General features: G+C 40.7%; 1 protein-coding gene and 1 pseudogene across 1 annotated transcript in view; one reads left to right on the top strand and one right to left on the bottom strand.

Annotated features, from left to right (window-relative positions):
- LOC134219851 (uncharacterized) overlaps positions 1-26139 on the bottom strand; it is a 444111-nt gene that overhangs the window by 369462 nt on the left and 48510 nt on the right. The gene's annotated exons all lie outside the window — the stretch shown is intronic.
- Positions 112-26139, top strand: part of LOC134222016 (uncharacterized) — a 61177-nt pseudogene continuing 35149 nt past the window's right edge.

Below are 26139 nucleotides of genomic sequence, written 5' to 3'. Positions count from 1 at the left end.
GCACAGGAAGGTGATGTTTAAGATATATAACTGGACAACTCTCAACCAACGAATATTTCTTATTAGTCTGTCAGAGTAATCTTCAAAATTGGCAAATGAATTGGTCACATAATGAGCTTGAACGGTGGCTATGTTCCATTGTTCCAAAAGTTTCTGCGCGAGTGTGGTTCAAAGGTGAGGACTTAAGTCGAGGCTTCATTCGCGTGATGTCGAGGCTTATGTCCAATCACTATTTACTAAACGCACATCTCTACAGAATAAGCCTTGTCGATAGCAATTTATGTAGTAGTGGAGCCGGTTACGATGACATCGATCACGTAGTTTGGTTCTGCTCGGAAAATGACGCCTCGAGAGAGCAATTATTGGATACCCTTAAGGTGTTTTGGAAGATCGCGATGTGGATTATATGTAGGCCATCTATTTCTCGTTTTTTTTTTGTCTTGTTCGATTCTGTTTTTCTGTTCCGTGTACCACGAAGGCCTGGCCATCCGGAGGGTGGCCCCTGCTGAGTCAAAAACGAGCACGATGTCAAGCAAAACCGCTTCCAACGTCAAACGCCCGGATGAGCAACTGGAATAACCTGAACCCAAATCACTATCCCGTTCATCCTACGACATCCCTACGTCTATGGAGTGGACGTCCTTACGTCCTTAACCAGGTAACCTCGTTCTCTTATTATATCTCAGGGTCGCGTATGACCTGCTCAGGAGACACATAAATCCAAAACCGAGATAAACAACAACAAAAGCAAACCACTTCCATGCAAGGCTAGTATGTCATGATTGAAAGAGACAATATTTTTATTCTTATTCATATTTGTTTATGGGAGTTACAACAGTCTACTCTCTACATCTCGATGTTCTACATCTCGATACCTCTCCCTATGTCGATGGTTTCCTCAGTCCCTTCAATCTACATACATTTCTACATACATACATTGCTTTCTACATCTCGATAACCTTCCTATTTTTATATCTCTCTATCTCGATGTGTTCTGATCATATTTCGTTCAGGATTTACTCTCCTTATGTCGATATGTCGATATTTTTAGGCTACTAGACCATCTTTGGACAATAACAAACACATCAACAACAAGAAACGACATTTGTTTTGTTGTCGTTTTTCATAGCAACGAGCTGTTTTGGATCTAGTACCCATTTCAATTTCCCTCCCATTCGTCGATCTCTCCCTATCTTGATGGTCCCTTCAATATCGAGATGTGGAGAGGCGACTGTAGTATATTTGGTTTAGTACCGTTGCGGCCGTTTTTTTTTTTTTTTTTTTTTTACAAGGGAGAATGCATTTACACACTAACCCAGTATACGTGCATTGTAGTTGCCAAACTACCACACGGAAGTGTATTGGAGTGTCGATCTCGACCATACCGGTAATACCGACTAAACTCCCTTGGGCTCCACCATCGTTTCCCCCAGGAACTACCTCGCAGTACTACTTCTGGGGGGATGGCAGTACAAAGCGTACTCGCTCATTATCGCTCACACAGGCACTCGTCCCACGCGAGACTGACTTGGGTGCTCGCACACCATTCACTCCATTTGAGTCTTACTTGGATGCTCTCCCGGCGCTCCGCTGCCATGCCTCGAGGTGTCAATAGCGGTAACTGCCTGGGCCTACAGATATTACGCTACGACACTCCTGCCTCAGCACGAGCAGATCAATCACACCACTGCCGAAGCAGACCACACGCTACCCTGACGAAGCAGGGACACTCCCCATGCACCACATGTGCACAACTGTAGGTGTGTGGGTACAACCCACTGCTACCCTGCCGCCGAAGCAGCTTCTCCAAAGACCATTCGCTCCATATGACCCTTTTTCGGGTGCTCACTCCACTGCAATGCCTCGAGGTGTCGATGGGTACCTCGACTCCTACCTCAGCATGTGCAGTCCATACTCAGACTTCTGCTGCGCTTCGAGGTGACAATAGCGGTGACGCGCTATGACACTCCTGCCTCAGCACAAACAGATCTCTCACTCCCTGCCGAAGCAGCTCACGCGCTACCCTACCGAAGTAGGGACACTCCCCATGCCAATTGGCACTCCCTGGGCTTGTGCTTTTGAAGCGGCACACAGTCGCTTTGATAGAGTCTGATTACGGGCACTTTGGGAGGGATTTTAGCAGAGCCCACTGCTAAATCCCACCACGCCCTAGGCAGTTCTCCCTGACTCGCAGACAGCTGGGGAGGGGTCGTCAAGCCCTTGGACATGGTCCATGCTGTCCCTGCTGCCCTCAACCGTTGCGGCCGTTTGAGGAAGTAGAAGAGAAGCATACCCTACAAGCATACGGCCAGGGGTCGACGAGCTAGGACAAAACATGGGTTCATGACTGGTTCCGGAAGGTTGCTAGCACGGTTCATCGCTGGATTTGTTCTCGGTGTCGGGCTTGAAACTCACAATTGCGGTTCGACGGTGGTGATTCTTCGCCGGGCGGTGGACTGCCGCGACCACTCAGGGAGCTATCTTGGCACTGATGGGGTCACATTTCGTGACGGAGGTTCGAAGGTGGTGGTTCCTGGCAAGCGGTGGCTTGGCACGTGAGTCACACTCAGTGACGATAATTCGACGGTGGTGGTTCTTTGCCGGGCGGCGGAGAGCCGCAACCATTCGAGAATCTGCTGGGCACTTTTGTCACACTTTACGCCGACGTTTAGAAGGGGTTGCTTCTTGGCCGGGCGACGGAAAGCCGCGTCGATTTTCTTTCAGGACGGCGGAAAACCGGGTTAGCTTATACGGAAACTTGCCTCGTACTATCGGGCTCGCGAAGCACTTACGACGGTGGGGAACTAGTGTAGAGTTCGTTCCGAGGTGACACGCGGTTTTAGGTTTAGGTCCACACGATTTTTTTTCTGGACATTGTTTTTTACGTCCGATAGGTCTCGCTGTTACTGCCCGAAATCCCTTTTTTTCCTTTTTTTTTCTTCTTTTCTCTCCCTTTTTTCGCTCCGGATCTTGCGAAAACGTTTTCTACATCGAAGGGGTGATTCGCTTTGCGTTAGTGGGTACACGGTTAAGGTGAAACAACAAGACATGAACAAAATTATTCCACCTTTTAGGTACTGCATGCTGAGTCTCACAAAAATATAATTTCCTTAGTTTTTTTGTCTCTTCTTCTTCTTCTTATTGGCATTACATCCCCACACTGGGACAGAGCCGCCTCGAAGCTTAGTGTTCATTAAGCACTTCCACAGTTATTAACTGCGAGGTTTCTAAGCCAGGTTACCATTTTTGCATTCGTATATCATGAGGCTAACATGATGATACTTTTATGCCCAGGGAAGTCGAGACAATTTCCAATCCGAAAATTGTCTAGACCGGCACCGGAAATCGAACCCAGCCACCCTCAGCATGGTCTTGCTTTGTAGCCGCGCGTCTTACCGCACGGCTAAGAAGGGCCTAAGGCTAAGGGCTAAGGAGGGTCTCTTATTAATTTAAAAAAAAAGCTTTAAGGCCTAATTGGGCGGCTTAGTGTTGTCGTATTCGGTAACAAGTCTCCACGAGTATTATGGTCTATGTCCCTTCCCTACTAACTGTTAATGATATGATGATACAAATTATAAAGATTTCATACTTGAGAGTTGCGGCTCCGCTAAGTGTCAAACACTGAGCCTACCAAATCAATGAAATGGTTAATAAAAAAAAAACACCCTAATTTAAAAGAAAAGGAATAATTTATTCATTGCTATTGCCATGCCAAAAATAACCCAGATTGATCCACCTGGCAGTGAAGATGCATTTCTCGTGCATTGAAGGGCTATAACAAAAACAATTACATAAAAATGTCTTAAACGCACATCAGATATTTGGGGTTTTATTTGATTTTCATTGATTTAAATTTATTACATTCATTTATGTAAGTTATAGTCAATAAAAAAATATAATAAAAAATTTCGCTTTTTTCGAAAGGGGACTTAGGGCAACAAAACGATGATATTTCAAAAATTTCAGATGGCAATTTCCAATCGGTGCAATTTTCAATGGGAAACAATGGGACTCGATTCCACATTGAATGCAACTTGTTGCGAGCAAGTCGACCGATGCTTTGATCCTAAAATTATGTTTACAATGGATTGACATGCTGATAAAACACACACAATATTTTGATGGCATTCGTCATTAAGGCTCAACATAGATTCAATTTACTGTATAATTACACATTCGAATTAGATATGTGCGCCGATTGAATTTTACCGGAGGCGGCGCGATAGATTATTTAAAGCCGTGGCGGCGTCACGCCGTTGGTGTTCAGTGGCGGCGTTGGTCAGCGTAAACTTATTTCAAACGTCAAAAGATGTCCGGAATTTCTTCGGAAATTCCAGATCGAAGTTCTAAGGAAATTCCTCACGAGTTCGTTGGGAAGTTAATCAAAAATACCTCTGGATATTCCTTCAGATATTCCTCTCGGGAATACCTGTAGGAAGTTTTCCGGAAGTTCCTCCAGGAAGTGCTATGGAAGTACCTCCAGGAATTTCTCCGGAAGTTACTCCGAAAGTTCCTCCAGGAATTCTTCCGGAATTCCTCCAGTAATTTCTCCGGAAATTTCTCCAGGAATTCATCCGAAAGTTCCTCCAGGAATTCCTCCAGAAGTTCCTCCAGGAATTCCTCCAGAAGTTCCTCCAGCAATTCTTGTGAAAGTTCCTCCAGGAATTCCTCCAAAAGTTTCTCCAAGAATTCCTCCGGAAGTTCCGGAAGTTCCTTCGTTCCTCTCACCGAAAATTTCTCAGGAAATTCATTTTGAAATTTTCCCAGAAATCCCACAAGGTATTCCTTAAAAATTGCACAAATAGCGCCGTGAAATTCTTTTTTTTATGAGACTGCACAATGGAATTTTTGTAGAAAGAGAAAGAGTTCCTGAAAGCTGTCATGAAACAACTTCTGGAGGATTTATTGACGAAACTCAAAGAAATTTCTGGTTTAAGTTTCTGGTTGAAGAAATTCTAGAATTTAAAGTATTTTTAAACAAAGTTGATGCAAAATTTAAAAAGAAAAGTCTTGCTGAATTTCTTAACAAACTTTACATGTTATTCTGGAGCAATTTCATAGCGAAAGAACGAACTCTTGTAGGAAGTTCCAGAGGTGTCCTAGAAGCAATTGCTTAAATTTCTGAAAAACAATTTTCAAATTTTCTGAAACATTGAATGTCAAGTGGATATCTTAGAAAAAAATGTTTATGTTTGACAGTTGTATATTAGGGTGGGACAAAATTTTATTTTCATTTCCTGCATGGTTTTCGCACGCCTCTTGTGTCTTTTAATGCTTGTGCGAAATTTCAGATCAATCGGTGAAACTATATTTTAGCGCCGGCGATTTTAATTTTCCATAGGATTTACTATGGGGAAATTTACCTTTACATAGAAAAAATCCCCAAGGTGTCCCATTATTCTCTAACGATAAATCGATCCAACTACATCATAGGAAATTTCACTAACAAACTTTCATGGGAAGACCGCAAAGTCATCCGACGCTCGTGAAAAATGTTATTTACATAAAACTAATTGCTGTATGAACGCATGGCTCATTGTACTTTTTGTTCCAGCATCACTGCCGTCTGATGCTTGCTGTTGTTTGTACGAGGCACCACTTTGCGTGGAGGATTCGCTTAGCATGAATGAAAAGCGGGTTACTAGGGATACGTTTATTGGCCTTGCTGTTTGAGTCTTCGTCCTTCTAGGTAGAAGAAATTCAACCTAATTTCAATGAAGGTGTGATTAACAAAAAGAGGCATGTAACGTACACTTTCCACACACAATGTAACGAAGCGACTATAGATGCGAGGTATAGGTTGGGGCCTCTCATTCTCGACGTCAATAGTTCGAAGCTGGTCTGAAGGGTTTTTTTTTGTACTGGTAATCTTTTTGATATTTATTATTATGTATATGTATTCCCAAATTCTAATTTTCGAGAAGATTTCCAGTATTTCTAAAAGATTTAGATAAGATACACAGATACAAATATGTTAGGATTTTAAATGTATTTTCATGCACATATTTGGAGCATGCAAATAAAAGATATTTTAGTTACTAGATAAAGATTGTCGCTGTCCGGAACATCTTTTGCTGGCGATGATAGGGGAGCTAAATGTCCAAGAAGGAAAATCCATACGATTTGACAGGTATGTACCACACATGTTTCGGACAGCAGAACAAAGGGAACCGAAGCGACAATCTTTATCTAGTAACTAAAATATCTTTTATGCAAATAGACGCAATATCTAATCGATCTTATTGTTCCTTTAAATCGAATTAAATTCAAATTGTGCCTGCTTGTAAAACTCAGTCAAAATAAATTGAATATCAAATGTTAGTTCGTTTTATGGAATTAGCAGCAATTTTACAAGTCGTTGAATTTTCAAAACTATTTGCTGTGTACTTGTGGTACTGATTTCCGAAGAGAATAATTTAATGAACTTGCTCTGCTGCGTTGATACTTGAATTATTATATTATTATATTATTCAAATCGAAGACTTCTAAATTGTGAAATAGTTTAGGAGTTTCCTAGATTTGTTTTGCCTCGAGTTGAAAATATCTTTAATACAAATTATAGATAAAATCTAGATTGTATGAGAGATGATTTTCACATCAAAATTTACATCACACCCCATTTTGAATCAACGTCACATCATGGATATTCAATTAAACAATTTAGCAAAGAAATCAATTATATAATTCTGCATCTTATACCAACATCATTGGGGCTATTTTAAGCCTGTTGATGGAAAAGAATAAATAAATAAATAAACTAAAAAAATAAATTATAACGATCTTATAGAAATGGATAATATATTTTCCCATAGAAAATAATTTGAAAGCACTTAAAATGAATCTATTTGAAAGGTTGTTTTGAAATGGCTATTTTGTCTCATGTATATTAATAAATAAGTGATTTTTTTGAATTTTGGTTTAAATCATATTTATTAAATCTATTTTATGTCACATTGCTACATATGAACTCAAAATATTCGTGTACAACATCAACGGTGATATTAAGAACTATTTGTAGTTCATGATTTTAAAATATAACTATTAACTATCAATATCATTACTGTTTAGATGTAAACTAAATAAATGAATCATCACTTCATAATTAAAAAAAATACACGGCTGACAGAATAGTTTGTATGAAAGTCAAAGGAATACCCTCTGAAAAATAGAAAATTAGTTATAAGTCAAGTCTTTGATTTGAATTATTGGCATATCAATCAAATATCAAACAAGCAAAGCAACTTCATTAAATTATTCTGTTCTGAAATCAGTATCACAAGAATCATATCTCAGTCTTTTAGAAACACCAGAAAGCTTTTCGAAAGTAAGAATATGGAAATATAAAGAATTTCCTAAAGAATACTAGTATCGAAAAAAAATTCCCGCTCAGACCAGCTTCGAACTATTGACGTCGAGAATGAGAGGCCCCCACCTATACCTCGCATCTATAATCGCTTCGTTGCGTTATTTGTGGAAAGTGTGCGTTACATGCCTCTTTTTGTTAATCACACCTTCATTGAAATTTGGACGAATTTCTTCTACCTAGAAGGACGAAGACTCAAACAACCAGGCCAATAAACGTATCCCTAGTAACCCGCTTTTCATTCATGCAATGCGAATCCTCCACGCAAAGTGGTGCCTCGTACAAACAACAGCAAGCAGCAGACGGCAGTGATGCTGGAACAAAAAGTACAATGAGCCATGCGTTCATACAGCAATTAGTTTTATGTAAATAACATTTTTCACGAGCGTCGGATGACTTTGCGGTCTTCCCATGAAAGTTTGCTGGTAAAATTTCCTATGATGTAGTTGGATCGATTTATCGTTAGAGAATAATGGGACACCTTGGGGATTTTTTCTTTGTAAAGGTAAATTTCCCCATAGTAAATCCTATGGAAAATTAAAATCGCCGGCGCTAAAATATAGTTTCACCGATTGATCTGAAATTTCGCACAAGCATTGTAAGACCCAAAAGGCTTCTGAAAAATATGAGGGAACGAAAATTTATTTTTTTCATATATCCATGTCCCAGGCTATTGTATATCAATGTCAAAGGCCAAGCTGGCTTTACAAAGACAGTTTCCCACAACGTTTTCCTTACAAATATAGCTAAAAATCAGCTCCATGCTAGATACAGTTGCCATCCAATGATTTCAATTTGACGACTATCAGATAGCAGAATAAATTCTCCATAGGGGAACTGTTCCGTTTCCAATCTCACTGAACATATATTCATCTCATTGCAAAACAAAGAAATACAGCACCAATCTTGTCGATTATTTTTGCTAACACGCGTGCTCACTGCTGAAGAAAAAAAATCACAAAATAAGGAACAAATCAAATTCTTTTTCATTGCATTGTTTTTGATGGGATGGAAATAGGAGCTACGGGATGAAGTGCCAAACCGTTCCTCTACATATTTGGAAATTTAGGCCTTCCTTAGTCGTGCGGCAAGATGCGCGGGTACAAAGCAAGACCATGCTGAAGGTCGCTGGGTTCGATTCCCGGTCCAGTCAAAACAATTTTCGAATTGGAAAATTTCTTGATTTCCCTGGGCACAAAAGTATCATCGTGGTAGCCTCATCCATGATATACATATGCAAAAATGATAACTTGGCTTGGAAACCTTGCAATTAATAAGTGTGGAAGCCTATAAACACTATGCGGCGAGGCAGCAATGTTCCACTAAATCCAATGAAGAAGACAAGAAGAAGAAATACTCTAAAGTAAATAAATGTTATATAAACGTGGCTGAAAATGTGTATTTTGGGAAAACACTAGATAAAACTTTTGTAAAAATGTACGAAACCCTACTGCTTCAATTGTCTTTTAACAACCATCGGGCGAAGTAAAAAAATAAACTTAAAATTTTCTTTAAAAATTTTAAACTCGTATTTTTTTTTAATTTCACGCATATTAAATGAACTTATTCCAAAATTTGTAAATTTAATTTTTGGTGGCTTGTTGAATATTTTGTCCATTTGTCCATTTCGAAACATATGCTGTGCATATGCACAGCCAAGATATTTAACAAAAAAATGGTTTTCGTACGGCCGAGTTGCCGAATAATATGCAATTAATTGGCTTGTTGAAGTTAATGCTGTAAAGCATCTCCCGAACAAATTTGTATGGAAAAAGAAAATTTGACTAATTTTGTTTCCGAAATTGTTCCGTATCATGTATTGAAACCAATTTTTGGTCTACTTTCCGGTGGTTAGTGTGGTGATTTGCTTCTAGCTGTTCTAAAGCTGGAAATTGACTGTTTCAATGTTAGAATGAGGACACTGTTAATGCTTCAGACCTTAAGGCTGGCGCCTTCAGAAGTACTCGAGTAGCATAGGGCAGCCCTTACTTTGCACCGTTCAATGTGCAAAAACGATCCATAAAAAATGAAAAACGATCCATAAATAACTTCTGAATGTTCCATAAAACGCTACCATAAATCCATAAAATAGTTCGGGAGATTCCATAAAGAATATTTTTATGCTCCATAAAACTTTGAAAAATGATCCATAAAAACTATATTTTGATCCATAAAATTTCAAATTTGCGCAATTTTTATCCTGATGATGATCCATAATTTCAGCCATATGATCCATAATTTTGGTCATATGATCCATAATTTTAATAATGTGATCCATAATGCTTGGAAAGAAGGCCAATGAAACTATATTAATTGATCCATACATTTTATAAAATCTATGGATCATTTATGAAAATTTATGGATCATATCCCCAAAACTATGGATCGTTTGAACAAAGTTATGGATCAAATGGCCAGAGTTATGGATCATATGACTAAAATTATGGATCATATTACTGAAATTATCGATAAAAAAATGCGCAAATTTGAAGTTTTATGGATCAAAATATAGTTTTTTATGGATCATTTTCCAAAGATTTATGGATCATTTGTCACGTGTTCATGGGAAAATAGCAAGAATTGTATTGTTTTTCTTGGCCATATTAATGGAACATATTTCCCTATTAATTGCTAAATTTTAGCATTTTAAGGAACATTCAGATGTTATTTATGGAAAGTTTTTCATTTTTTTATGGATCCGTTTTTATTGTTTATAGCTTTATGTACCCGGCCTTGCTCGGAGTTGCCAGTTTGGTTTGCAGTTCTTTTTCACAATCGGAAAATAATAAAACCAATTGGTTAACAGGGTAGTTGTGTTTACTTGTTGATACTTCATCATTTGATTAAAAGAAGGTTTTTGAATAGCCTTATTCCGGGCAAACGTCTATTTCTAAAGAAGGGAAAACATCCACCAATGTCTTATTCCGGGCAAACGCATATTTTTAAAGAAGGGATCACATCCACCATTGCCTTATTCTGAGAAAATGCCTACTTTTAAAGGAGCAATCACATCCACCATCCAGAAGGAAACACATTATTCATTGCTTTTCACTGGGCAAACTATGATTCCGATGAAGGGTAACAATTATCATTGCTTTATACCCAGCAAATACGTGCTTTATATGAAATTTTTTTTTCTGATGATGTTCAGTATTATCCCAAATTCACTTCATGTTAAATGACCTTAGGTCAAATAGTGTTATGTTAATGGCCTGATTCATTTAGGGTTATGTCATTTTTAGGGAAATGTTATTGTCGAGAATTTGCTATTTTTGAAGAATTATTTTCGGAGCATTGAACAATGTCAAAGAACCTCGGATGAACTAAATAAGAGGGATTTTAAATTGAGTCATTTTCTATACAATACCCAACACCAACATTCTCCCGCATTTCAAATACTCCTCCCAGCCTCTCTAAAATAATTTCCTTTGGGTAAACAATACGTGTTTAAATATTTGGTTTGAATTCACCCATGCGATAGAAAGGTATACTAAGCTGTTCGTTTAATAAATATGCCCTCTTTCGTTCAGCTATGACAGTCCTTTCTAGCCTGATATAGTCTTCCTTAGACAGAGAATATGGGTTCCAATTTTGGTGGACATCGGTAAATGGGTTCAGAAGTTATGCTGAATTGATCGCTAACTAAACAATACCCCTCTCTCACAATCACCCCATTGTAAAAGGACCTACCAATATCCACTAAAATCGGTTCCTTAGGACAGACAATATATGATACAAATTTGGTTCAAATCGGTCATGGGGCTCAAGACTTACATTGAGTTGATCGATTGTTAAACAATACCCCTCCCCACATACCATCTCTTATTTCCAAAGCGCATGCCTAACCCCTATCGTCGTCTTCTTAAGATAAAGAATGTCTGTTTCATATTTGGTTGAAATAGACCAATGGGTTCAGAAGTTACACTGAGTTGATCGATAACTTAGCAATAGCCCTCCCCCCTTACCATTCCCCTTTTCCAAAGAGCATCCCTAACCCCCCTATCATCGTCTCCTTAAGATAAAGAATGTGTGTTCCAAATTTGGTAGAGATCGACCTATGGGATCAGAATTTACACTGAGTTGATCGATGATTAAGCAATACACCTCCCCCAACCCCCTGCCCCCTTTTACGAACAGCATCCCTAACCCCCTATCGTCGTCTCCTTAAGGTAAAGAATGTGTGTTCCAAATTTGGTTGAGATCGGCCAAGGGGTTCAGAAGGTACACTGAGTTGATCGATGACTAAGTAATACCCCTCCCCCTTTTCCGAACAGCATCCATAACCCCGTATCGTCGTCTCCTTAAGATAAAGAATGTGTGTTCCAAATTTGGTTGAGATCGGCCAAGGGGTTCAGAAGGTACACTGAGTTGATCGATGACTAAGCAATACACCTCCCCCCACACCCTCCCCCTTTTACGAACAGCATTCATAACCCCCCTATCGTCGTCTCCTTAAGATAAAGAATGTGTGTTCCAAATTTGGTTAAGAACGGCCAAGGGGTTCAGAAAGTACACTGAGTTGATCGATGACTAAGCAATGCCCCTCCCCCCACACCCTCCCCCTTTTCCAAACAACATCCATAACCCCCCTATCGTCGTCTCCTTAAGATAAAGAATGAGTGTTCCAAATTTGGTTGAAATCGGTCAATGCGTTCAGAAGTTATGCTGGAACATACATACAAACATACATACAAACATACAAACATTGAGTTTTATATATATATATATATATATATATATATATATATATATATATATATATATATATATATATATATATATAGATAGATAGATAGATATGCAAAAGTATAGGGACCCTCCTTAGCCGTGCGGTAAGACGCGCGGCTATAAAGCAAGACCATGCTGAGGGTGGCTGGGTTCGATTCCCGGTGCCGGTCTAGGCAATTTTCGGATTGGAAATTGTCTCGACTTCCCTGGGCATAAAAGTATCATCGTGTTAGCCTCATGATATACGAATGCAAAAATGGTAACTTGGCTTAGAAACCTCGTAGTTTTAATCACTGTGGAAGTGCTTAATGAACACTAATCTGCGAGGCGGCTCTGTCCCAGTGTGGGGATGTAATGCCAATAAGAAGAAGAAGATGCAAAAGTATATTTTGCCGTAGCATAGTATATGTTGAATAACAATTCTTACCTCAAAATGAATTTAGCGTCCCAAAATTACTCTTTGGTGAAAGATTCGCAACATATTAGGTTTTGTCTGGCATTTGTATGGGGGGGGCCGCCACTGTGCGGCGTCGTAAATTTTCAAACGGCGGCGGCGGCTTGGCTTTCTCTTTATGGTAGTCGGAAAAGCAGTGGAAAAGATCGGAAACCTTAAATATCTAGGCAGCCAGTAAGCGACTAAGAACGACATAGAATTACCTTTGCAAGCTTACGAAATATCTGGAGATTAAATCAACACACTAAAATTCGAATACTTAACTCTAAAGAGAAATATGTGTTATTATACATCAGTGAGGCTTTAGTTGTTGTTGTGTATCAACTATTGTCTACGTCTTCTAATTCAGCCAGGTGGTCTCATATCTGGATCTCGAATGTAGAGCTCAATCAATGGTGACATAAAAAATCAGTATCAACAGAACTTCGAGGAATATCAACAGCCCACATAGACATGGCTTCACCCTCTTCCTATTACGATAAAGCTGGCGGCAAAACTCAACAAAACATTCCTCATTCAGATAAAGAGTGGGAGTCATTCCGGTTCCAATGAATCTAGGTCAGGATCAAGGAATCGTTCTAAATTTAGTGCCTCTTGTTCCTGCGAAGCCATCGTGGAGTGGAGTGAGGTGGCATTCCACAGTCATCTTGGCGCTCTGTGTTGGTGCAATTGCAATGGCATGTTTCTCGTGAACTTTCTTTGTGTTGCCGTTGCTGCAGTATCCGTCCTTCGAGAGGAAGTTGGAAAAGATATTTTTTTGTTCATTGTTTCTGATGAGACTCGAAAATGTAGCCTTCAAGTTAGGTGCTGGAAGATATTTATGCTCCAAGCTCTATCAGTGAACTTGCTAGGTGCAAGGCAATCACTTTCTGTCGAAGTAAACAGCATTGTTAGCAGTTAGGGTAACGGCTGGTATTTTCATCCGGAATTGTAGAGCCAACGACCAGAATTACTCGAATTACTATTACTGTTAAAATATGGAGCAGCCAAATAAACCGACAACACACAAGAAGTAGCCCTATAATGCCGCAAGGAGAATAACAACAGATTTTCATATTCCCACAGGAGCCGGTAAAGGATGTTTTGGGGAAGTAAATTTCTCGATTCTAATGGCATAGTGTATCCATTGTGGTTGACAATTTGACATACAGAATGAAAATTCATGGCAGGCGTAAAGAAAGCTTCGAATTAATTACTGTGAAAATGCTAAAAAAAATAAGTTGAAAAGCAGTAGAGTTCCAGTTGAAATGTAGAAACAAGGAAGTAGAAGAAAAAGGTATATACACATTTTTTGATACGTAGACGTTTTTGCAATTATTAGATATAGCATTATCTGGCGAAGCTTAATGGACATTACAATAATTTAAAAATAATGTTTTATCACTATTATCATTCACTCCTCTCAACCATTTCCATTTATATGCCAGCATAAAGCACACTTAAAGTGATGCTGGTTTTTTTCTTGGAAAAGTTTTGCTCCGTGATGTGGAATACCCGGCAGGCTATACGCTCCAATTCAAGCCAGTTCTACGAAAGTGCTGCAAAACAAATGGAAATATCAGACGGTACCCACAGAAAGGCAAAAGCTCATCAGGTTAAAATCTCAGCGAGGGGTACGTAGAGATAGCAACATGTACTAACAAGAACGGATGCATATAAATTAGGATGGAGTGGTACACTTAGCCAGCAGAATAATTATGTAAAACCTGTTTTACAGCACGTGGATTAGAACCATTAAAGTCCATTTTCCTTATCACCAAGGATGTTATCGATCATTTAGTAATCTGCCTTCGATCATTTAGTAGTTTGTCAATAACTTATTCCAGAGGCTTAATTTCAAAATGTGTTGTATAGTGGACTTCTAGTCCAAAGGTTTATCTACAACTCAGCTTAACAGTTCGTTGTTTGAATTACACTAATAACGGAGATATAGCGCTAGTAGCAGTAACTTAGACTAAATGATTGCATATTTTGTTATCATTTAGTATGAGTATAGCAACTGGCACCGTAACTCCTTTAATAATGGAATTCGAACATCGACCTGTTAAGAAGAGTTGTAGAAAAACTTTCGCACTAAAAATGCATCATACAATACATTTTGGAATTAGGCCTCTGGAATTAGTTATTGACAAACTACTAAATGATCGAACGCAGATTACTAAATGATCGATAACATCCTTGCTTATCACCCACAGCGAAATCAGGCATATTTTTTTTCGATTGCGTGAAAGCGTTTAATATAACATGGGTTGCATCTACAGAGGAAAATTTTATACATGTATTGTTTATATTTAGTACATTATTTAGGGTGACAATCATCAAACGATTAACTTTTAACACGTAGTAAAGTAAAGCCTTATGATCTTTTTTTCAATTATGGCATGTTAGGTATCCTGCATTCCGCATTGCGTTTAATAAATTCGAATTGTATGCATCAATTCATCAGAGGTAAGAGTCTTCAAAATAAAGATTGACAGCTGAAGTTTGATTGTATTTGTAATGATATAAACTAATCTTATGAAAGGAAAAAGAATAAAATAAATAGTTTACATCATACAAGATAGATATCAAATGATGTATATTGTCTCCCGAAAGCCATAAGGCATTTCATTGCATGATAGAGAGCCAATTAATCCGAAGACACTAGAAAGCAATCTGGTGAAATCTTGAAAATTCACTCCAAGGCGCAATTATGCTAAACCCGGAAAATTGATGCATTATGTCGCACCTTCCCGCACTACCTTTTCGTGTCGAACCCAATTATTCACATCGAGTTCATCACCCCGGGCGGGCTTCTCATCGTATCGGGGAGCGGACTACCGTGCACGTAGCCCCCATAATCACCAGGCAGGTCACCACCGACCGCCGCTAGAGGCACTTTAACAGCAGAGTGGCAGACCCATCTGCGCGCAGCCCAGATTGTTTTATTGGTTGCTCCAAATCCGGCAACCGAGAGCACCAAGAACAATGAAGATGTTTGTATAATTTATGGACTTTCTCACATATAAATTACATCATCTGGCGGCGCAGGTCAACAACAGCAAGCGAGGGATCGAGGGACCAACACAGCTCTGGGTTCCCAATGCTGGCCACTCCGGTTGTTCGGAGATGGATGATGATGATAGCATCAATCCGCCATCCATTTGATGATGGCCCAATTGGATTCGGTTAGTTGTATCAAGTCCGAGCGTTGCTCGCCATAAACATGAAAAGCCATTTAACTGTACGCTGCAGGTTCATTCATGAGTCATGACAGACTCCTGCTCGTTTTTCATATTTCCCAGCTCGAACCTCTGTTGGTTTAAAGTCTTCGTATCTTCTTACCATGATAATAAAATTGTAGAAGCAATGGACAGTAAACACCAATTTTTTCCGTCTTGATAGAACTGAAACAGAAGATTATCGTAAAAATAAAAAAGCAATCAACATTGAAGAGAAAAGAATGAGGTACGACTTCTACCGTAGATTTCCTAGGTCAGTTAACAGTTGCAACGATAAAAGACCATGCTAGATAGATGGGATAAAGAGCTAAACTTCACTACCGCATGATTTCTCATCGAGAAGTTGAAATTGAAAAACTTTCAGCGCGACGTCAAAACATTGAAATTTAATCCATTCATAGTTCAAAATTAAATCCAAGCGTTGAGAGTTTCCTTGCGAGTCGGTCGGTCGAGGTCACCCGAAGTGCTTCTTCATGTCCGTTCCGGTGTGGAACAAACAAGCGACAAAGCATAAGAACCACCGCAAAAAGGTAAGCCACCTGAAAGGGGCAGGAGTAGGATGATATTCATTACACACAGCTGCTTTTCCTCTGCTACGTACATAAAGTGGTTCCTTTACACAAAGTTGAGGTTATGTGATTGAAAACTGACATAAGGTGTTACTGCGGCCTTGCTCATCATGATTATGATTACAGGAACGGACGTTAAGATATTTGCTTTATTCTTTCTTCCAGGATTATGCACGCTTATGGCAATTAGTAGGAATATAGCCGACCTTTAACTTATTATCCAAGATGCGCTTTCTCGTTGAATAATAAAGAACTTTCAACGACAACCAATAATGGTACAGAAATGGCTGGTCGAAGATTTCATGCTGTCAAAAAGTGTTTGAGGATCCTACCCCAGGCCATCTGCGAGTTTTGGTGCCTGACTAGGATGTGGTCGGGTTTGACTGTGGGCTCTGTGAAACTTTTATAAAAATCTGCATGTATAGACTGTTCCAGAAATTATATGCACCCTTAAAAATTCGGCAAATTGAAATGCATGTAAATTTCCACAAAAACTTTGATCCCATCAGCGGTTCTCAACCTGAGGTACATGTACCTTCACTGGCTCCATGGGGTATCTCGGACAAAAATGCGCAATGGCGGATGTATAACAGTTTCAGTAAAAATCATTGAAAATATTTTAGTAATTTTTAATTCTAAAACTTTGTATTGTACATAATATGCATGTCGATCAGTAAATCAAAGAATTTTGAATCCTGCCTACCCCATGTATGGGAAGGGCTGTGGGACACGAACAAAAGATCAAAAGCACGAAACGTTGAATTACAAATTTTCAAAATCTTCAATGCAATTGATTGAAACAAAATGTTGAATAATATGTTTCTGAAATAAAATCTACAATCTTCTTTGCAAGATGCTTGGAAGCCTCCTTCTAAGTATCTCAGAAGCCTCTTTCTAAGTGTCTCAGAAGCCTCCTTCCAAGTGTCTCAGAAGCCTCCTTTCAAGTGACTCAGAAGCTCCTTCAAAGTGTCTTAGAAGCCTCCTTCCAAGAATCTCAGAAATCTCCTCCCAAGGCTTCTGAGACACCTCCTTCCAAGCAGCTCGAAAGCCTCCTTTCAAGAGGCTCGAAAGCCTCCTTTCAAGAAGCTCGAAAGCCTCCTTCCAAGAGGCTCGGAAGCCTCGCTTCAAGAAGCTCGGAAGCCTGGCTTCAAGAGGCTCGGAAGCCTGGCTTCAAGAGGCTCGGAAGCCTGGCTTCAAGAGGCTCGGAAGCCTCCTTCAAAGTGTCTTAGAAGCCTCCTTCCAAGTATCTCAGAAGTCTCCTCCCAAGGCTTCTGAGACACCTCCTTCCAAGCAGCTCGAAAGCCTCCTTTCAAGAGGCTCGGATGCCTCCTTCCAAGACGCTCGGGAGCCTCCTTTCAAGAGGCTCGGAAGCCTCCTTTCAAGAGGCTCGGAAGCCTCCTTTCAAGAGGCTCGGAAGCCTCCTTTCAAGAGGCTCGGAAGCCTCCTTTCAAGAGGCTCGGAAGCCTCCTTTCAAGAGGCTCGGAAGCCTCCTCTCAAGAGGCTCGGAAGCCTCCTCTCAAGAGGCTCGGAAGCCTTCTTTCAAGAGGCTCGGAAGCCTTCTTTCAAGAGGCTCAGAAGCCTTCTTCCAAGAGGCTCAGAAGCCTTCTCCCAAGAGGCTCAGAAGCGTCCTTTTTCAAGAAGTTTGGAAGCATCCTTTCAAGACGCTCGGAAGCCTCCTTTCAAGAAGATCGGAAACCACCTTTCAAGAGGCTCGGAAGCCTCCTTTCAAGAGGCTCAAAAGGCTCCATTCAAGAGAATCTGAAGCCTTTCTTCAAGAGGCTCGGAAGGCTCGCTTCAAGAAGCTCGTAAGCCTGGCTTCAAGAGGCTCGGAAGCCTGGCTTCAAGCCTGGCTCGGAAGCCTCCTTCAAAGTGTCTTAGAAGCCTCCTTCCAAGTATCTCAGAAGTCTCCTACCAAGGCTTCTGAGACACCTCCTTCCAAGCAGCTCGAAAGCCTCCTTTCAAGAGGCTCGGATGCCTCCTTCCAAGACGCTCGGGAGCCTCCTTTCAAGAGGCTCGGAAGCCTCCTTTCAAGAGGCTCGGAAGCCTCCTTTCAAGAGGCTCGGAAGCCTCCTTTCAAGAGGCTCGGAAGCCTCCTTTCAAGAGGCTCGGAAGCCTCCTTTCAAGAGCCTCGGAAGCCTCCTTTCAAGAGGCTCGGAAGCCTCCTTTCAAGAGGCTCGAAAGCCTCCTTTCAAGAGGCTCGGATGCCTCCTTCCAAGACGCTCGGGAGCCTCCTTCCAAGACGCTCGGGAGCCTCCTTTCAAGAGGCTCGGAAGCCTCCTTTCAAGAGGCTCGGAAGCCTCCTTTCAAGAGGCTCGGAAGCCTCCTTTCAAGAGGCTCGGAAGCCTCCTTTCAAGAGGCTCGGAAGCCTCCTTTCAAGAGGCTCGGAAGCCTCCTTTCAAAAGGTTCGGAAGCCTCCTTTCAAGAGGCTCGGAAGCCTCCTTTCAAGAGGCTCAAAAGGCTCCATTCAAGAGAATCTGAAGCCTTTTTTCAAGAGGCTCGGAAGGCTCGCTTCAAGAAGCTCGGAAGCCTGGCTTCAAGAGGCTCGGAAGCCTGGCTTCAAGAGGCTCGGAAGCCTGGCTTCAAGAGGCTCGGAAGCCTCCTTCAAAGTGTCTTAGAAGCCTCCTTCCAAGTATCTCAGAAGTCTCCTACCAAGGCTTCTGAGACACCTCCTTCCAAGCAGCTCGAAAGCCTCCTTTCAAGAGGCTCGGATACCTCCTTCAAGACGCCTGGGAGCCTCCTTTCAAGAGGCCTGGAAGCCTAATTCAAGAGGCTCGGAAGCCTCCTTTCAAGAGGCTCGGAAGCCTCCTTTCAAGAGGCTCGGAAGCCTCCTTTCAAGAGGCTCGGAAGCCTCCTTTCAAGAGGCTCGGAAGCCTCCTTTTAAGAGGCTCGGAAGCCTCTTTTCAAGAATCTCAGAGCCTCCTTTCAAGAGGCTCGGAAGCCTCCTTTCAAGAGGCTCGGAAGCCTCCTTTCAAGAGGCTCGGAAGCCTCCTTTCAAGAGGCTCGGAAGCCTCCTTTCAAGAGGCTCGGAAGCCTCCTTTCAAGAGGCTCGGAAGCCTCCTTCCAAGAGACTCGGAAGCCTCCTTCCAAGAGACTCGGAAGCCTCCTTCCAAGAGACTCGGAAGCCTCCTTCCAAGAGACTCGGAAGCCTCCTTCCAAGAGACTCGGAAGCCTCCTTTCAAGATGCTCGGAAGCCTCCTTTCAAGAGGCTCGGAAGCCTCCTTTCAAGAGGCTCGGAAGCCTCCTTTCAAGAGGAAGCCTCCTTTCAAGAGGCTCGGAAGCCTCCTTTCAAGAGGCTCGGAAGCCTCCTTTCAAGAGGCTCGAAATCCTCCTTTCAAGAGGCTCGGAAGCCTCCTTTCAAGAGGCTCGGAAGCCTCCTTTCAAGAGGCTCGGAAGCCTCCTTTCAAGAAGCTCGGAAGCCTCCTTTCAAGAGGCTCGAAAGCCTCCTTTCAAGAGGCTCGGATGCCTCCTTCCAAGACGCTCGGGAGCCTCCTTTCAAGAGGCTCAGAAGCCTCCTTTCAAGAGGCTGGGAAGCCTCCTTTCAAGAGGCTCAGAGCCTCCTTTCAAGAGGCTCAGAAGCCTCCTTTCAAGAGGCCTGGAAGCCTCCTTTCAAGAGGCTCGGAAGCCTCCTTTCAAGAGGCTCGGAAGCCTCCTTTCAAGAGGCTCGGAAGCCTCCTTTCAAGAGGCTCGGAAGCCTCCTTTCAAGAGGTTCGGAAGCCTCCTTTCAAGAGGCTCGGAAGCCTTCTTTCAAGAGGCTCGGAAGCCTCCTTTCAAGAGGCTCGGAAGCCTCCTTTCAAGAGGCTCAAAAGGCTCCATTCAAGAGAATCTGAAGCCTTTTTTCAAGAGGCTCGGAAGGCTCCTTTGAGGAGGCTTGGAAGCCTCTTTTCAAGAGGTTCGGAAGCCTCCTTCCAAGAGGCTTGGAAGCCTCTTTTCAAGAGGTTCGGAAGCCTCCTTCCAAGAGGCTCGGAAGCCTCCTTTCAAGAGGCTCGAAAGCCTCCTTCCAAGAGACTCGGAAGCCTCCTTTCATGAGGCTCGGAAGCCTCCTTCCAAGAGACTCGGAAGCCTCCATTCAAGATGCTAATATGCATGCATAAATTGATATGAATTGATTTCCGCTTTTCTTCTACGAGCAAAATATACCAAGTCAGTCAAAAAGGCGCTTGGTACGGTTTAGCAGAACCCCGACCACATGTTTACGACTCTTATCAATCAATCATATTGTTTAGTTAGTTAACCATATCGATCGACTGGCAGAAAAGGAAAATGCAAAAAATTTACCGACATAATGAGCAGACCTGTATTTGCAACTCATCAGCTTCCCAGCGTTGCATGCCAACAGTCTACAAAGACTTTGTTGTGATGCTCTGCTTTCGAGACGCTCTGTGTAGTACCTACCAGTAAATGAGTTAACCCAACTTGTGCCCAACGACTAGGAAAGTGGTTGGAATTATATTTCATCAGACTTTTTCCCATAATCACCCATTCCCCACACAAAAATATGGAACATTACTACATCTGCTGTGAAGAGTGGAACAGCTCAGACGACTTATTCCGACGATGACGGACGATTATTATGATACTAAATGAATTGCATAATCCAATCATCAGTTGATCCGTATCCAGCAACGGTGTTTACCTATCTATGATGTCTCTATTCAACCGCACAATTGGTAGTTATAATACCATGAACGGTTAAATGTCAGTCGAATAATGTTCAGTTCAGATGATGGTTCTTACTTTGTACATACCCTTACAAAAGTTTGAGCTATTTTGATCAGATTAATCAAATTAATAATTCTGACCCTCGAAGGTCTACCTAAAACATATCCCTATAGAAATCTCCCATAGAAGGGGGATCTGTGAAAACCCCTTACTTAAATTTAGCATTACCCTCTATTGCTCGAAGGGGTAATGTACAATTTACGTGGAGGACTTTTGTAATATTTTTGACCTAAATCTCGAATGCTTTTTTATGAACAATTCCAAACTAGCTTCTACGACAACAAGCAACTATCATCGAGGTGTCAAAAAGTGCGCCTACGTTAAAATTAGATTGTCACAAAACGGCACAAATATCATAGTGGCAAGTTGTGGTGGGGGATCCAAATTGCCACCCGCAGTTACTGTCGCTACTGGCGAAATAAGGGCACTCCGTTTGATCAAATTTTCAACAGGTGCTTCTGCGATTTTTCTCAATGCTCCGCCAACGCCAGCCAGGTTGGTGCTGACTCAAGCTGTCGCCTACCTGATTTGTTGAGCGTGGGAAAGTGCACTGGAATAGAACAGGCAACCATCAACGCAGTGACGGTGTAGGATACAGGCTCGCATAAAAGTCGAAAGTCAGCTACTAAGGTAAGTGGGGGCGATATGACTCTTGTTATTCTGGTAATGTTGCAATCAGCTAGGAACGATTCGTTGTTACAAATAGGTTATTGTTACTAAATGTAACATAAAATGCATTAAATATAAGTTTCCTAATGCCGTCCAAATTATCTATTCTACCAAAAAATAAAAACGTTTATTTCTCACAACAAAATGTTGCATTATCTTCAATCGACCCACATTACCCTATCCTTACAACTATCGTCGCCGCGTACAGGTGTATTGCTGGTTAACAACCATCGACGACGGCGGTAATGTTGTATTTTTGCGATGGGGGTGCTGGTGGGGGCTCGTAATAGGAAAGCGATGCGCAGCCAAGCGTTATAATTTTGATAATGAATGGAAAATTATGTGCATGTTTTGGTGTTGCCACTTTAACCTAAATGTAGGATACGAAATCAGGCTTAGAATTATTTTTATTATTTTTCTGGTTAAAAGGAAGCAATAAATTAATATTCAAGAAAAATTAGTCGCATTTCAACGAATGAGCGAAACGATGCTGTACCAACAGTGATAATAAAATTCATCAAATTTTCCAATTGACATTTTTATTTGTCGGATACACCTGTTGGGTTATAACCACTGGCGGAGTTAAGCTGGGGCAGATGGGGCACATGACCCACCCAGAAATTTAATAGCATACGCCAAAATTGTTTAGATGAGAAAAAAAACTGTTCGACTAATAATTATATATCATTGGCAGAGTTGCGCCGGGGGACGATGGAGCACGTGACCCATCAAATTCCTGTGGAAATTCCTTTAGCAATTACTTTGGAAATTTCTTTAGAATTTTTTTCGAAAATTTTTCAGGTTTTCCTTTGGAAATTTCTTCGAAAATTCCTTCTGAAAATTCTTTAGAATATCTTTCCACATCAGAAAATTTCCTCCAGGAATAATTGAGAAAGTTTTCGCCTGGAATTCCTTTTGACATTTTTCCAGAGATTTCTTCGGATAATCCTCAAGAAAGGCCTTTGTAAATTCATCCGAAAATTCCTTCGGAACTTCCGTTACCTTGAAGTAAAACCATACAAAATTTCTTCCAAAATTCCTGCAGGAATTATTGAGGAAATTTTGTTTGAAGATTTTTTTCAGAATTTTATCAAAACCGGTAAGGAGAAAAGTGGGACATTTAAAATTTATATAACTCACGTGTAATTTCGTGTAAACACAAGCTTCAACCACTAGGTAAGAGTAGACAAAGACATACAGCAGCTTCAGTGTACTAAAAAGTTGTGTGCGCCATTTGGCGCCGGAGCAAGTTACACGATTCTAAAACACCTCTAGAAAAAAAAACACATTTTTTCTAATAACTTTTCAATTTTAAGTTATAAAGCTTCGCAATGTTCTACAAAAACGTGTACTTTTGTTAGCCAAACAACTTTGTAGAAGGTAGTAAATATGCCTGAAACACAGGAAAAAAGTTATGCTCAAAAAACTGATTTTAGGGACCTTCCACATAAAATGTGACATATCTCGTACTATATAAGTCATAGGTATGGGGTATCTATGGCAAAGTGGCTTGAAATACCATCCGCTACAACTTTCTTGAAGACACTAGGGTCATATCTTATTTCGATGTTCAAGCAAAATTTTCAAAAAAATCATCAGCAACTATGTTATTAAAAAGCTCCAGAAGTAGACAATATGCCCAGATGCTTTGAAAATGTGTTCTTTTGTATTTGCGTTGCAAAATCATGAAGTTCGATGTGTCGCAAGCTGGGTTTCAGAATCAATCAAAAAGTGACCACTTCCCTGAGGGCATCAGGTTCCCAGGGAACCTCCGGAAATGGCTAATCTGCACAGATGCTCTGCAAATGTCTTCTATTATATTTGTGTTGCAAAATCGTGCAGTTTGATGTGTTGCAAGCTGGGTTTCAAAACCACTCAAAAAGTAATCACTTCCCTGGCGAAACCAGGTTCCCGGAACATCTGTAACCAGATTTTGGAGGTCCAAACATGCAGTTTCCATTCCCACTATTGCAAAATGATGAATAAAAACGATTGCATTTTTATTGAGAGTATTTACTACAAGTTGTCTACGATTAAAAGGAAGTTGACCTATTTTTGACCCCATTAGATCCAGGAGACCCCTCAATTAAGACGTCCCCAAGGGTTCAATCACCAAATCAATAAATCATAGAACAAACATAGGGTTTATTGCATGTTTCCCCCAAATTTCATGCAAATCGGTTGAAAAACAAGAGAACGGTGGATTTTATAATTTGAAACAGTAGCCCGGGCCAAAATGAGTTAAAGAATGAAATAGGAATCCTAAATGACTTTTCGAAAGAGTTTCTATTGGAAATATCAAGAGAAATTTAGAGTTGAAAAATTCAAAGGTACTCTTGAAGTAATTTCCAAATGATTCCTACAATAATTTCTGAAGAGATTCCCGAAAAAATCTTAATGAATAACCGAAGGTCTTAAGGAATTTCTAATCAAATTTCCGGAGGAATTTCCGAAGAAATTCCTAAACGAATGTTCAAAAGAATTCCCGGATGAAGTTTTGAAGAAATTACGAAAGAATTCAGAGAACTTCTTCCTAAAGTTTCGGCAGGGATTAGGAATTACTTTTTAAAAATTCGAATGAATTCCTGATTCAATTTCTCAGGAATTCCTGAAGCGATTTCCAAAAGAATTCACAAAAAAAAATTAAACGAATTCTCCTAAAAGAATTCGTAAATGCTCGAAGGAAGAGAGATTTGCGAAGGTATTAAAAAAAATGGAAAGTGGTTCCAGAAAATAATTTCCGAGGGATTTCTCTCTCCGAACGTATTTCTAAATAAAACAATTTTCTTTATTCCGAAATAACTTTGAAGATAAATCCAGAAATTCCTCAAGACATTCATTCGAAAATTCAAAGAACAAACTATAAGATAATTTCTTTTATGAATTTCTTCAGGAACTCTTTTAGAAAATCCTTCGGAAATTCCTTTAAAAATACATACGGAAATTGTTTAAGGAATACCTTATGAAATTTCATTCGGAGAAATACTTCAATATTTTATTGAGAATAACTTTTGAAATTACTTTAGCAGTTTTTTTCGGAAAATGATTTTGAAATTTCTCCAGAATAAATTTTAGGAATTCTTCCAGGATTCTTTGATTCCTTTAAAATTTTTCATGGGGGACTTTTTTTGGAAATCCTTTGATCATTCCTCCGGATTTTTTTAACAAACCCTTCCAGAAATTTCTTTGAGGATGAGGATGAGGATCTATTTTAAAATTTGCTTTGAGCATTCTTTTAGTGTTAAATTCTCGGTTCGGTCCAGGATGTTTTCGGGTGGGAAACATTCTTGACTCCCTGGGCATAGTGTATCCAAATCCATTGTAGTTGCCACACAAGATACATACTCAAGCAATGGCAGGCATAGAAAAGCTTTCAATTAATAACTGGTGAAATGCTAATAAAATACCTACCTACCTGGTTGGCTACAGCATCGATACACCTATGTTTGGCGTATTGTAGAGCTCGGTCTTGGGCGATGTTCCTCCAGTTTCACCGGACGTTTAGGGTCCCCAGGTCCGATTCCACCGCATGCAGCCAGCGTGTTCGTGGCCTTCCATGAAGTCGTCGGCCCCTATCTGGTTCTCTGTTGAATATTGTTTTCGCTATTCTTTCTTCCGACATTCGCACTAAGTGGCCAGCCCACTGAAGTCCGCCGTACTGTATACGATTCACAATATCTTCTTCTTTGTATACTCGATACAGCTCATTATTCATGCGTCTGCGCCACACGCCATTTTCTAGTTTCCATCCGAGTATTGTACGCAGCACTTTTCGCTCGAAAACCACGAAAGCCGTGTGATGATAGTGCCGTTCCTCTGCCGGCCAGATCTACTAATATCGCCCCCGAGTGAAATGTTGAACAATAAATTCGAAAGTGCATCACCCTGCTTAAATCCGTTTAAGGTCATAAACTTCATCTGCAATCCGAATACTTGATTTCGAGCCATCCAGCGTTGCACGTATCAGTCTAATCAGTTTCGTCTAATGTTCGGACATCTGATCCGCCGTTGATCGGCCCTCACGAAAACCTGCCTGGTATTCGCCGACGAAGGACTCCTCAAGCGGTCTCAGTCAGTATTCTTTGTTTGGAACAGTGCAACAAGTTTGCTCTCAATTTGGTCTGTGCAAAGCCAAAAATCAAATACAGATCAATCTTATTTTCTTGAAGCTAGTAAAAAAATTTGCAGCGCATTGATTTGACTTCAGAAATCAAGAAAATAACGCCAGAAGGGTCCCACATCAAGTTGGTTACCCTACTGGACCGATTTATTTCAAATGTTCATGGAGACGCATGATTGATACGCAAATCGTATAAAGTCCTGCTTGCAGCCGCAACACGTCTTTTCACCTCGTGGCTAACGTCATTATTACATGTAATAAGTGTTCCAACATTAATGAATTCGTCGACAACCTCA

This window comes from Armigeres subalbatus, chromosome 3 (genome assembly GCF_024139115.2).
Source record: "Armigeres subalbatus isolate Guangzhou_Male chromosome 3, GZ_Asu_2, whole genome shotgun sequence".
Classification (NCBI taxonomy): Eukaryota; Metazoa; Arthropoda; class Insecta; order Diptera; family Culicidae; genus Armigeres; species Armigeres subalbatus.
Note: the sequence above shows the minus strand (reverse complement) of the source record. Positions and strands in the feature narration are given on the sequence as shown.